Raw genomic sequence first — 14,560 nt, 5'->3', positions numbered from 1 at the left:
CCAGTCACCATTTACTACTCGAGGAATCTTCTGCCGGCAAAGATCAAACTCACGACCTGGGCGCAACGCCCTGCCAACAAGGCTATTCCGACCCATGTAAAATTAATAATTTAATTATAAGCATATAAGAACTATTAATTAGGTAGTTTCGCTCTTTAGTATTGATGGTTTGAGGTAGTTTTACTCTTTATTGATGATGGTGGGACTTTAAAAACTGAAAAGAAATAGCAACCAAATGAATGATTTTTATGCCACGTAAATCATTAAATCATGATAAAAATACCAAATTTTATCACATTTACTGCATTTTAACGCCTATTATAAAACAATGTTTTATAGTTAATTTTACCAAAATCATTTCCAAAGTGCTTTAGTAAAAATTACCGAACTTTTTCGTGTTCTCGTAGAGCCAGAGACTCTAAATTTTACCATATTCTGATAGTTTTGACCATACTTTTTCTCAGTGTGTATTAATTATAATTTTACGATCGCTTTTTAATATCTTTACCAAGGACCGCGAAAGTTGCCTCTCAACCGAATTCAACTGTCGAAGAGCTGGAGACTTTTAATCCGTTTTATTGAATTTTCAAAAATACAACTTATGGTGGGTATTGACTGTGTTCGGCAACATACATATATCTTTTGCAACTCGCAAAATACACTTTCCTCATCAAATTATAATTCGAGATATAAGGCGCGCGATATTTTTTGTTCTCTATTACATTTTTCCCTGATTATATTTCAAATCACATTTGTTTCTTCTCATTCACGTCTCTAAAAGTCTAGAAAATGGGCGCCTGTTTTTTTTTTTTTTTTTTTTTTGAGACAGAGTTTTGCTCTGNTTTAAAAGCTCTAACTATTTATATAATTCTTGAAGCGAATGAAGTTTTTAAACAGGTAATATCTTACCACTTCAGTTTCTTGGGAATATTTTTAATTATTTCAGGAACGCCAATCCAGTGTTTCTAGGTTGAATTAAACAACCGCTTCTATAATTTATGAGTGAAAAGCACAAAATCCTTGTAAAAGTAAATAAATAAATTATTAACTAATAAAAAAATACAGTATTTGCTGCTGAGCCATATGCATTTTCAAGCAGCAAAACTCGGCTATTTTACTTATTTCACGCGTTGTTTTGATACTCTCGTTTGATACACTCGCTTGATACACTCGTGTCAGATAGAAACATTGGACAAGTGTGAATGAACTCATTCAAAATATATAATTGTTTGAAATTTGCAAGCACTGGAGTTTTATTATCCAAGTATTTTATTGCATATGATTTAAATTTTCTCCTTATAACTTTCTCATTTTATCCCCCCAAGCATATTCGAAGTGCAAGACCCTCTTCAGATGCTTGTTTACGTTTAGACCAACTTCACACCTGCCGTATCTGGCAGACCCCACCGGGCCAACCACCCACCCTCGCTTATTCATCCCACTCTCTCTCACTTTTTTTTTTCCTGACCGTGACCCCCAGGTCGTCCTCTTCCCCCTATTGTCCCGGTCCGGGAAATCAAGGGACCAGCTGGTCCACGTTCACTGTCTATGTGTACCTCGGGACGCTGTCTGGAGAACCATGTGCCCTCATGGGTGTCTTTGATCCACGTTTTAGCTCAAGATTTTCAACCAATTTCTTAAAGATCTTCTTCACGAAGAGCATCTCAAAATGTGCATTGCTTTTCCACTTTCTTCGATGTGTTTCGCTATGTTTAGATTCACCACTTTTTGGATTAAAATTTTGGAAGGTGGAGGTGGCAGCATGGTTGATGCACGAGGTTGGGGTCATTGTCCGACGGGACTGCATGAAGCTGATTTTTCTAGCTACCATGCCTGGGGTTTTGTAAGTATGGACTTTCATGTCATTTGTTTATTGTTTTAAGTTTATCATTGCTTTTTTTTGTTGTTTTTTTTGTGAAGTTTGTGAATTATGGTGGTATTTATGCATCCGTCTGTAGTTTGGTTGTTAACCCCTTATCATTACTTTTTTTTTAAAAAAGAAAACTTGCATTATTGCTTTTTTCTTTTTAAAAAAAATATGTTTAAAAAAGAATCTTTGCAATTCGATTTTTTTTTATTTTTTATTTATTTTTGTTTGAAGTTTTGATTATCTCGGAATTCCCATTAAACTGTTCAACTGTTTGAGTTTGGTAGATGCTAATTATAAGTACATAAAGTGTACTTCATTTACTAATTAAAGTCAGCAATTTATCAATGAATGATTAAAATCGTTGAGTTGAAACATTAAAGTAAAAATACAATGTTTAAGAAATTTTTTTTAAATTTTTATACAAGCTTAGAGAAAAAATTGTCACACGCACTGATTACTAACAAATATTAATCAACAAAATTGCATTTATTTTAAAGTAATCTGATGTAAGTAATTAAAGTTTGTAGATGGCATTGTTAGAAACCTATCCTATACTCTATTATGGTAAATCAGACATGGAAGAATTTGTGGGTGTGTTAGCCACAAGCTTAAACATGTCTTATAAAATTCTAATTTCTCCGTTTGAATAGTCTAGTAGAATTCAAGCGATCGGTCGGGAGATTTTTCTATTAGTAAGTCTGGTTATGAAAATAGTTTATCGATCAGACTCAACATGAATCTGCGATTAAATCCATATTTTTTTTTACGTAATTAAAAATGATATATTTTTATCCAAGGTCAAATCGAAGGTTTTTTCTCTCTATATCTCTTAATAATCAATGGTGCTTAAAAAAATATAAGTGTTTAGTATTAATCTTTTTTATTACGAAATTAAATTTAGCGAAGCTACAATTAGGTCTTTAAGCATTTATTTAAAAACTGTTTTATTTGAAAATTTAGGAACTTAGCTTTTTTTTTTTAAGTGTTCTGGGTACGAATAATTGGAAATTAAGCCTAAGTCTCAAACTCTTATAAATCAATCACTTGTTCTATTATTTTTTCATTTACTCACTTTTTTAATACATTTCGTCTGTTTTCTTTAGAATTGTTATTATTAATATTTTTTTTAAAAATATTTAAAAAATGAAAAAAAAATTTTTTTTGGAATCCTTTTTTTTTGTTTTGAAGCAATTAGTTATTATATCAAAACTGTCTGAGAAAGCGTCAAAATGTTCTCTCTGATACATACTAGTGCATTTCTGTTGAGGCTTCTAGAAGTTCAGTTCTTTTGTTAGTTTAATATGAATAATAAATATCACTTCCTCGCTGATGCTCTTGCTTGGTACTAGCTGCCACTATTTCTTCCACACTTTTTTATTAAAAAATAAAATTCCCTGAAAACGTTAGGTAGACAGCAGAATCGGGCCAGCAAGAAGTGGACGGTTTCGTATATAATTATTTACCATAATTGTTTTTAGCATAAAACAAAAACCGTAACTAGTCTATGAATTTAATTGGCATCAAATAATAGATAGTTCATGAAATAATATTTCCATGAAACAAAATTTTTATTGTTGTTGAACAATAACTAATCGAAGAATTTAATTGTCATGAAGCAATAGTTAGTGTATCGATTTCATTGTTGCAAAAAAATGTATGCATTAATGTTTGCAATACAAGAATTTTATTGTCGATAAACTATAGCCCTGCAAAAATTTTATTGTCGTTTAACAGTAACTTGTACTAGAATTTTATTGTCATGAAACAATACGTAATAGAAAAATCTTATTGTTATGAAATGGTAGTAAGTAAATGAATTTTATTGTCATAAAACAATAACGAATTCATAGAATTCACTGAACAATTACTTGTATACAGAAGGTAAAGTTCAAATCACGTGACTAGTTACTGATTGTTTTTAAAGTAGCACTATAGCACTGCAAATATTTTATTGCCGTTTAACAATAACTTGTGCTAGAATTTCATTGTCATGAAACAATACGTAATAGAAAAATCTTATTGTTATGAAATGGTAGTTAGTAAATGACTTTTTGTTGTCTTAAAACAATAACGAATTCATAAAATTCAATGAACAATTACTTGTATGCAAAAGGTAAAGTTCAAATCAGGTGACTAGTTACTGATTGTTTTTAAAGCTTCAAACTCATTGGAGTCCTGATTTTATTGCTGAGTGAATAGTAGTGTTTGTAGCTGATCTTATTTACTTTTTTGATTTTATGCTTGACCTTTGATCCAGTTATATTTTATGAATGATTTGACAATTAAAGAGTGAAGATATAGAACTTGCCAAAGAATAAGGCAAACTGGAGAATTTGATCCTTATCTGTAATTCGGTTTATGAATTAAAAAGGAAGTATTTTTTTAATGTTTATGAAAAATGACCTTCATGAATTGATTTATTCAATTAAGTATAATTTTGTGTGACTGTCTTTTACAATCACACGAAATTAAACTCACTTAATAATTCTAATTCTCCTTATGAATAAAAGTATGTTAGAAATTGTTCTCCATACGTTCAATTTGTTGAAAGTACAGTCTTTCAGGGCTAATATCATTCTAAATAGTCTGAACTGCGCTGAAATACTGCAAATATCAATGCCTTAATTTATTCAAAAATGTTAGTTTGCACATGATGAATAAAAACTTAATTTGAATTAAGAAAACAACATAGATGGATTCATAGAATGCAAAAGTAGATTCATGAAATGATTAAATAGATTCATAGAATACTAAAATAGACTCATACAATGCTAAAATAGATTCAATAGACTCATTTGGTGAAATGAATAACTTTATTTTTCAAATGTAATATGATATTGTTAAAAAATCCAAATGGCTCTCTGAAATTTTATAATATTCACAACTTAATAATTTTTCTACTGTTTTTACTATTTTATCTACAAAATATTATTAATTGCGGTTACTTAAAAAACACTCTAGTTCCTTGGAGCAGCATAAAATTAACGTTTATAACACTTTTAAATTGAGGCTAACTATAATAACTAGTAATACTTAAATTTGATTTTGTTGTGATTAAACTTCGTACGTCATTTTAGAGGTATCTGAAAAAGACTAACTTAAAATTTTTGTTCAATTTTTATCCAATTTGATAGAAAGTTTTACAACTTGCATGTAATTAAAAAAGTTTTTTTACTCATTGATTTTTTTTAAATCTTAACGAAATGAAGAACAAAATTTATACCACAAAAATCAGGTCTTGTAATTTATTTTTTCAAATGCTGATTGCATAAGTCTTAAAGATACTGTTAAATTTTAAAGTAATCCTCATGACTGTATTGTTGAAGTTAAAGGAAATTTTACTGAAGTCGGAGTTGTAACGATTCCGGGTGCTTAAAAGTTAGCTCCTATAGGTTAAAGGGTCATTTTCAAAAAACTCACACTTTTAATGTTTCTGAAATAAAATTTCTAATAACATTCATTCAGTATTCAAATTCATTTACTATATGTTTTTAGTAAATGTATATACGTTGAAATGTTTTTAAAATGCGTCAGGTACAGCTAAACTGTTTTGCCTCTTATTTCTTCAGCCTTCTTTACCTCTTATTTTACTATAATATTAATTGAAAATAATTTTAATTTATGTTTCGAAAATTGCGTCTTATGTAATATATAGCACGGATTTTCAAATATACAGTTTTAAAGTTTCTTTTGAGTAAACATTTTACTGTTGTCCCAGGCTTTTATCCATTTCATTATTATTTAGTCTATTTTTAGATAGGGTTACTATTTTTAAAATTTTGATTATATTTGCTGTATTGTAGGAATATAAAGCTTTGACACTGTAAGGATGACTGACATCATTATTTTAAATTTATTGTTCATTCGATTTTTCTATTATGAGATCAAATTACACTTTTAAGTTTTTTACAAAGATTTCTTCTTTTTTCAATTGAACGTGTCCATGTAAATTGACATGCAGTTTCTACTGTCCCCTGGCATACATGATATTCCAAGAAACTATAATGAAATGTTATGATTGTTTTTCTATATTATTCTACTTTTAAGCCTGACTCTTTTACTTTGTGTTATTAACAACAAGGCTTTTTAAGAAGATAGTATATGTTATTAATGATTTAGTGAAAGCAGGAAAATGGCCCTGATAAAAATCTGCTTGCTTTTCTTTTAAAAATGTCTTTAAATGGAATTTTCTCTAATACCGTCTTCTCTGTTCTAACTGGAAGCTTTATTTTAACGGAATGAATTAATCTTGCATTTAAGCTAAAATGATTAATGTTAGCGAGATTAATGTAGATTATAGAAAAATTAAATTGGACGGTAAAAAGGCATGTTTTTGTGTAGCATACAAATTTTTGGCTGAAAAACTTATTTTTACAAAATATTTTGGAAGTATTCCTTGAGAAAATGTTTTAGAAACGCCTTTAAAAGTTTTGAAGAAACAAGTAATAGTTGAAAATATCGTTGGTGACATGAAAAGTTAAAAAAAAAAAAATAATAATAACACATCAAAGTCATATATTTTTAAATACGTGTTATTGTTAAAACCAGTGTAAAATCATTCTAAAAAGCTAAAAAATAGTTTTATTAATTAAACTTTAAAAAAAATCATTCGGTATTAAATCTCTGTGGCAGTTATAGTAAATTGTCGCATTTTGGTGAGAATCACCAATATATTGAAAAGTTTGAATATAAACTCTTTTTCCTTTTCAAAAGACGATGGCCTTTCTGCATATTGACATTTTGTGCCAATTGTGTAATTGTCATAGATAGATGGCGCTGGCTAACGAGCGAGAAAACGAACGTAATAGTCATATATGTATCACTGCTACAAATTTTATACAGTTATATACAAAGTATATTATTATTATAGCTCTTGTATATTATACTATGTACTAAAAACATTATTTTTTTAAATAATTTTATAGTATGAATAATATACTATTTTTAAAACTTCGAATACAGCTATAAAAATTATATATTGTTTGCTTTTATGGCGTATAAGCTTACAAAGAACAATCTTAAATAAAAATCAAACATGTTTATGAAAAACCAACACTAAGAACCAAGTTCTGGTAAAATTACCTTACTGTATGATATTACATTTCTGATAAAAAAAGACATTATTCTGGTATTAAAAACCAAAATATATGCTATATACCGCCATTTTCAAAATTATAGTTCTTATTACCACACAATTCAACCGAATGAATAGTTTTTGTGCCATGTCCTAAGGTGGCATGATAAAACTACCAAGTTTTACCACATTTATCTTAATTTTATCGCATATTATAAAACCTTATTTCATTGTTAATTTTACGAAAATCATTACCAAAACACTTCGGTAAAAATTACGAGCTTTTTAATGTTCCCATAGAGCCAGAAACACGATAAATTTTACCATATTTTGGTAGTTTTAGCCATACATTGAGTAATATCTATGGGTAATTTTTCAGAAAGTCTGGCATTTTTGTGTCCACATTTTCCTTACCTTGATTTTTTTAAAAAAACTATTATAGCCATACAATTACACTCTTTAAAAGTAATAAATTTGTTTAATCATAGATATTATGACTACCAGATCAATTTGAATGCGTAAAATGTAATTTCATTCATCTGTCCTTAACCTAATAGTAAGATATACGGACTAAATTTAAAAACAGAGCTCAATTAATATATACAGTACATATTTTTGGAGCTATATATTCAAGTTACTAGAAATATACAATGCAACTAGCCTTTAAAAAAAAATCCGACTCATTAAAAATGCTTTCCATTAATTTGCTTGTCACTATTACGCCTCATTATAAATATTATTTAACTGTCTACTAAAAAAAAACATATTTAAGCTAATTAGGAATGGTTTGTTTGATTCTCTGTTCTTCATATACAGGAAATATATTAAATTTTCAGAGCATTGACTAATGATTTTAGCTTATTCAAATCAGCTAAAAAATTACTACTGCCCCTCCGTTATTTTATTTTGTTTTTTAATATAATTTTTTTCAATAATAATAATTTAATTTAATTTAATTTTTATTTAATACTCCTTAAGGTTTTTGAACCAAACTAAGTTAAGGCGAAATGCAATTTATGATGAGGACAAAAATGATTGCACTTTAAAAAACTCTAGATTAAATTGCAATAAAAAGCACCGGTACTCGGGGTGTTAGTACTTTTTACCGTAAAATCCCTTTTTACTGTTTACGAAGCAAAAATTCTGATATACCGTAATTTTTACATTAATAATTACTGTAAAGTCACTGAATCACTGTAATTAAGCGAATATAACTATAAAAATTGCGGTATAAAATTTTCGGTAAAAATCGATTTCGCTGTAAATTAGATTTTACCGATGATGCACCCAAGGTGCCAGAACTTTTTACAGTAATTTGATTTAGAAATTTTACAGTGTATTGGAAACACGTTAACGTTAACTCATAATTTTTACTGATATTTTTACATAAAGTATTTTAAAAATGAAAGTAACTATTTAAGGGAATAAAAACTTGAAACCCTTGAGTAATTTTTTTTTTGTAGTTTTAGTAGGAAAATTATACGTATTTTTATGTAAGCATGCGTTGAGATGTCTGAGTTGTTTCACTTGTGTGGCAACGGAACTGTGCAACAACTCATCTNTGTGTTTTTATAAAAATGAAAATTTCTAATGTGTAGTTAATTCTTTACCTTAAAAATGAACTGTCTTAGATGGGTAAAATAAGTTAAATTTAATTGTTCTTTTAGTTTGGTTTTGCTTCGTATGTCGCTTGCGTCACTAAATTGAAAAAAATGTGGTCAAAACTTCAAGAATGTGCTAAATTTTATCTTCTTTTTGGCTGTGCGGGAACAACAAAAAAACTCGGTAATCTTTATCAAAGCTCTTTGGTAATGATTTTAGTGAAATTAACAATATAATTTAGTTGTATGATAGGCGATAAAATTTGATAATTGTTTTAAAATTTGATCATCTATCATGATACCTTAGAGCATGGCATTAAAACCATTTATTCAGTTAAATTTACTTTTCAGTTTTATATTTCTTACTAAATGTTATATGAACTACAATTTTGTAAACGAGAATTTCTAATAAACCATTACCATATGAACGGAAAAATTACCAAATGAATGGCTCAAATACCGTAAAATTTGGTCTTATTAACCAGAATTGTGTTTTTTAGTTACCCCAAATGTCATTAGCTTACAGCACAGTAATTTTTCAGGAATTTGTTTCTCTTTATGCTGTTTCTTAGATCTCAAAGAATAAAAGATTAAGCACGTGAAATTAAACCCAGAAACCTTAAAATTTTTGATAAAGTTCTGTGCTTATTATGTTAATTGAGGTTAGGAATTATGAAAAAAATTAGTAATTTTTAAAAAAAAAATTAAAACTAAATTATATTTAAATGTACAATTTTTTCTGAATGTGTTAGATTATTCTGTTTTGCAATCTATTTTAAATGGAAAATCTATTTTGATTAGTCAACCAAGAAAATAATTTCACAGTATCTAATTTTATTTTGAAAGGACTTATGAAAAAAAGAAAGAAATATATAAAGGTGACATTTTTCTTTGCCCATATTAATATAAATTAACTGTTTCATCAAATATTTGTAAATTTCACGCCGAAGATTGTTTTACGATAGTCATGATTATGTATTAATTTTATTTATTTTTATGGACTGATTTTATTAAAAATTGATATTTTTTTAAAGAAAAAATGCTTCATAAATCTTGCTCTATCCATTTTGAATTTCGCACGTTCTGAGAAACCACCCTCATGCATTTTAAAATATTTTTTCTTTAATTATCCATACTAATACATCTCCTTTTTTAGCGCAGAAATATATTCTTAATACATTTTTATTGCCGCACGATCATTTCCTTTCGACTATGATTCATCCTTCGAGTTTGTTTTAATATCTTTAGGAATGTCTGGACAATTTTTATTATCTTTTTCCAATTACTGAAGACTTTTTTCCGATTGAATACATAACTATTCTTATTCACGATTTTCATTTATATCTTGCGTGCATTATTTTATCTTGAGAAAAATAACGTTGCTTAATCAAGCATAAACCTTGCATTCAAACCTGTATTGTTTTTGGAAATATATGCAGACATTTATTATTTTATTCTCTTGTCCCTTTGCGTGATTTAAATTTTACGATATGCGTCTGCATATTACAAGACTTAATCATTTTTAGACGTAATTTTGCATAACATATTATATTTTTCTGAATCATGTTTAACGTATTATATCTTAGAACTTGATAATAGTTTTCCAACGTATTTAAGTATTGAATGAATATACTTTACGCTTAAAATTTATTTTAATATGGGATTGCGTCACTAACTTCATTTGGTAAATTGAGTCATTTTTGCACCATGAACTGTTATTTATGTTTGTAATTTTTTTCTCTACTTCGTAGCTTGTCATTTTTTGTTGTTGGTTCGTTAGATTTATTCATTATTACTGGATTTTGTTAATTTATTCATTATTCCTGGATTTAGAAATTGCTGTTGTTAACACTAGATTGCCTAAGGATGTCATTTTGACTGCTTTTAATTTCAATTAGAAAAACAATGATGTATAGAATGACACAATTTCTTAGAATTTTGTACAACATATAATTTTTTTATTGTTAATATTTACTAATAACTTGTTATATAACTGTAAATAACATAAAAAATATTAAAAATTGATTTAAAAAAAATTTCTTTACGCATTATTTATTCTTTTACAATCCAGTCGTTTTGACTGCTTTTGGGCTAAATAGGTATATACTAAGTTTCAGTCTTTCTAGTGTTAATGTATCTTAATAAATTAAAAAAAATAATAAACAAATGAGATAATAAACTGCAATAAAGTAATTTTTTTAGTTTCATTTCTTTAAGATCCAAGATAGCAATTAAAAGAAAGCTATTAGGGAATTCGAATAAACAATGATTACTTTTTTAAAATTTATTTCTCTGTTTTTTTTGGGGGGGCTAAGCTTATTAAATGAAGAACAAAAAACTGTGCTTTGTCATCTTTGAAGTTTTTCAATTTTTTTTAAAGTTTTTCACTTTGAAGTTTAACGCTTTTCCTTTTCTATGTATTAGCGATGTAAGGAAATTAGTGACATAGAATGTAATTTTTATTGTGTTTTTTCATTAATATTAAGCATCATCGTTAATTTCATTTATCATAATTGCCTTTTTAAAAATCATCATTTCATACATACATTCTGTTAAATTTGTACGCTATGCGCTATTATGTTTTTTTTTTTTTGTAAAAGCTCCTGCTCATGAATATTTAAGTGGATTTTTATCCTTCTTGTAAATAAAAGCTAAGTTTACTGCATTTTAAAAAGTGTTTATTCAACTAATAATTTCATTCAATATTAACGGCTCACCATATTTCAGATCGACATTATAGCTATTAAATTTTATGCATTGTACAATCATGACAGAAGGGAAATACATTTAGAAAGAAAAATTAAATTCAGGTGACTTTATTTATTATTTTTTTTTACGGGATGATTTCGTTTACAGTCTGAAAAACAAAGTTTAACGTAAAACCATAATATTGGTTTCTTGAACAGTAGAAACGTGCAAATTTGCTGTAGACTTAATAAGGTGTTAAACTGAATTTTGTTTCCGTTGCCATTTTATAAGTAAAATATAATTGATATTAAAATAATAGTTTTATTCTTTCTCTGTGGTTTTAATAAATTAGGTTTATGTAAAACTATAATATACTTTTAACGTAAAAATGTTTTTCACGCTGTAATTTTAATACAAAAATGCATTTTTGAACTATAATTAAGTAAAAAAGGTTTAAATGTTTATTGAATGCTTAAGCTTTTTACTCTTCAATTTGAATTAAATAAATGTACACATGTGTCAAGCAATAATATTTAAAATAAAAAAAAAGAGTAATAGCGTGTTTTGCTTTTCCACGTTGCAGTTTTAATTAAGGAAATATATGTGTTAAACATTAATATTTAAGAACGAAAAAAAAAGAGTAATAGTGTATTTTGCTTTTTCACTTTGTAGTTTTTAGTGTCAAACAATAATATTTAAAATAAAAAGGTTTGAAAGATATTTTTATCTTTTAATGTTGTGCAATATTAATTTAGGAGCTGTGTGTCAAACTATAATATTTAAAAACGTCAAGCTGTAGCGTATACAAGAAGAAAAAAAATCTGGAATTTTTCGAATTTTTAAGCAATTTTAATTAATGAAATATTTGTGTCAAACTATGATAATTTATATAAAAAAAATACTTATAGAGAGTTTAGTCTTTTCATGTTGTATTTAGACAATTAAATGGAATATGCAAATGAACATGTATTTTTAGAGAAAGAAAAGGGAAGTTTTAAATTTATAGATTATTTTTAGATTTATAGGTTATTTTTTATTATAGATCAATGAATGCAACTCAAACCATCATAATCTAAAAAATGATGATAAACATTGCAGACATGCAGCAGTTTTATACATTTATGCATAACTTAAAACTATTTGTAAAATACAAAAAAAAAAAAGAAAAAAAAATGTGACTGAAATCTGTTAATTTTATTTAGCAACTTTAAATAAGTATTTTAAGGATTAATAAGTCGAAAGTTTTTACAGTTAGCTTTGATAGTTTACATATTTCATTTCGTTACATTAGGTCTTTTATATTGCGATTTCAGACTGGATATTTAATGAATTTAGGTATAATAATGTGTAAAATTGGAATAATGTGAAGTGGTTGTAAAATATATATATATATNGACTGTTTGCTGATGGAGTAAACATCACTTCTTCGCTCCCACTCAACTAAGAATGATCAAATAAAAGTTACTCTGATTTAATTAAAATCCTGTGTCTGTTTCCCTGCTCGGTCCGACTGCATCATTTTACATATATATATATATAATTTAATAAATTTTTCTTTTTTATTTTAGTACCTAAATATGTATATTCTGTTCATAATAATACCTTATATTCAAGCTGCATCTATATAATCTATATAATATCCCCTTTCTAAAAAATCGTGACAATTTTTGTGAATGCAAACTGAATGATATATCAAATTATTTAAAGTATTTTTTAAAGAATAATTGAGTTATGTATTTATGGAACATTCTTAATTATTTGAATTTCTTCATTCCGATTTATCTTGATGAAATTGGATCACTAGTTAAGATGACGCTCGCACCAATAGTTGTGGGCTGAGGGTTATGAGTTCAATCCTCTCCACCGACAAAACAACCGGCGTATGTACGCAGCAAGGTGCACGTCAAATATGTCGTGACTGAAAGTCCTCTCGTTGGTTGTGATGCGGAAGTTTGGAGACAGGGCGTACTAGCGCAGGCGCTGTCCACGACGTCTGACTAAGGTTAAAATTACGTGGCGTTCCTACCATAGTGTTAAAGCTAGGTGTTTGGCCATGATTAGGGGATATGTGTATGAAACAATGTATTATTTTTAAAACTATTAACTAAGTTTTATCTAATGGTTTCTAGCTTATGATTTGAAGTAATTTAAAATTTTTTAACAATCATATACATATACATTTTAAACTTATGGAACATTTCAAAAATTTTTTTTTTTTATTATTCTAACTTGTGGATAAAATTCCTTATTTAACTAGAATTATTAAAAATAACTGTTGCTGAATGTTTTAAAAATATGTATGCTGTTAAAAAGTTTAAGTCAGATGTGCTGTATATTTATTGACATTAACATCACTTAATAACCTTGGTCATATTTGTTTTCTGTCTTCAATCATTGGCGAGTGGGATTTTTTATGCTTGTTATTTTATTTATAACTGAATATTTAAAAAAATATTTAAATACTGTTAAAATTTTATATTATTTAAACTTTTAACTCACTAATTTTAATGCACTTTTAATGACATTAGTATTGAACTGCAACGCAATTGTAATGTGTTTGCAGAATATATAATTAATATAATATATATCCTGTTTAAAATTATAATTATTTGTGCTTTTAATGAAATTAACATTAGTCTATATCTCAGATCATTTGTATCATCTATTTTCAGTCCTCAAGAATCATTGGCAGTTGGGTCTTATATTAAGCTAATAACGTTTAACTGAATATTTAAAATAAGTATATGATATTAAAAATTTCTAAATGTTGATACTGCATTTTTAATAACATTAACATAAGACAATCACGTGTATTATCAGTTCGTTGTCTTTAGTAGCCACTGGCTTTCATTTTAAAACATTTTTTGTTACGTTGGAAAAATGTATATGTTGTTTAAAATTAAAATTACGAGATGTGCTGAAGTTTTAATGATATTATCATTTGTCAATAACTCAAATTACATGTATGTATTGTTTGCTGTCTTCTGCAGTCATTGGCAGTTGAGACTTACTTTAAGCAAGCAACTTTTTTTATTAACTGAATATTTTAAAAAAATATATAAATACTGTTTAAAATTATAAATTATATAGGCTGCTAATCAAAGGACAATATCATCAGTCAGTAACACTATATTTCACATCTTTGCTGCCTTCAGTCATTAACAGTTTGGACTTGTTTTAAGCATTCAACTTTTTTTCCTAAATGAATATTTAAAAAACTATAAATACTGTTTAAAATTATAAATTATATCTGTATCACTTATAATGACATTAACATTTGTCATCTCAGATCATATGTATCATCCATTTGCTCTCTTCAGCAATCAT

At 27.2% G+C, this 14,560-nt stretch overlaps 1 protein-coding gene across 4 annotated transcripts in view; it reads left to right on the top strand.

Annotated features, from left to right (window-relative positions):
* Positions 1-14,560, top strand: part of LOC107438772 (POU domain, class 2, transcription factor 3) — a 545,522-nt gene that overhangs the window by 159,277 nt on the left and 371,685 nt on the right. The window contains exon 1 of one of the 4 annotated variants that reach the window (XM_071180570.1): positions 1,360-1,843. The exons of the other annotated variants lie outside the window; for them this stretch is intronic. The gene's annotated coding sequence lies outside the window, so the exon portion shown is untranslated. Of the gene's footprint in view, positions 1-1,359; positions 1,844-14,560 lie in introns of those variants that run through there. 4 annotated transcript variants of the gene reach the window in all.

This window comes from Parasteatoda tepidariorum, chromosome 5 (genome assembly GCF_043381705.1).
Source record: "Parasteatoda tepidariorum isolate YZ-2023 chromosome 5, CAS_Ptep_4.0, whole genome shotgun sequence".
NCBI classification, from domain to species: Eukaryota; Metazoa; Arthropoda; class Arachnida; order Araneae; family Theridiidae; genus Parasteatoda; species Parasteatoda tepidariorum.
The sequence above is the reverse complement of the archived record's forward strand: the minus strand, read 5'-3'. Positions and strand labels throughout refer to the sequence as shown.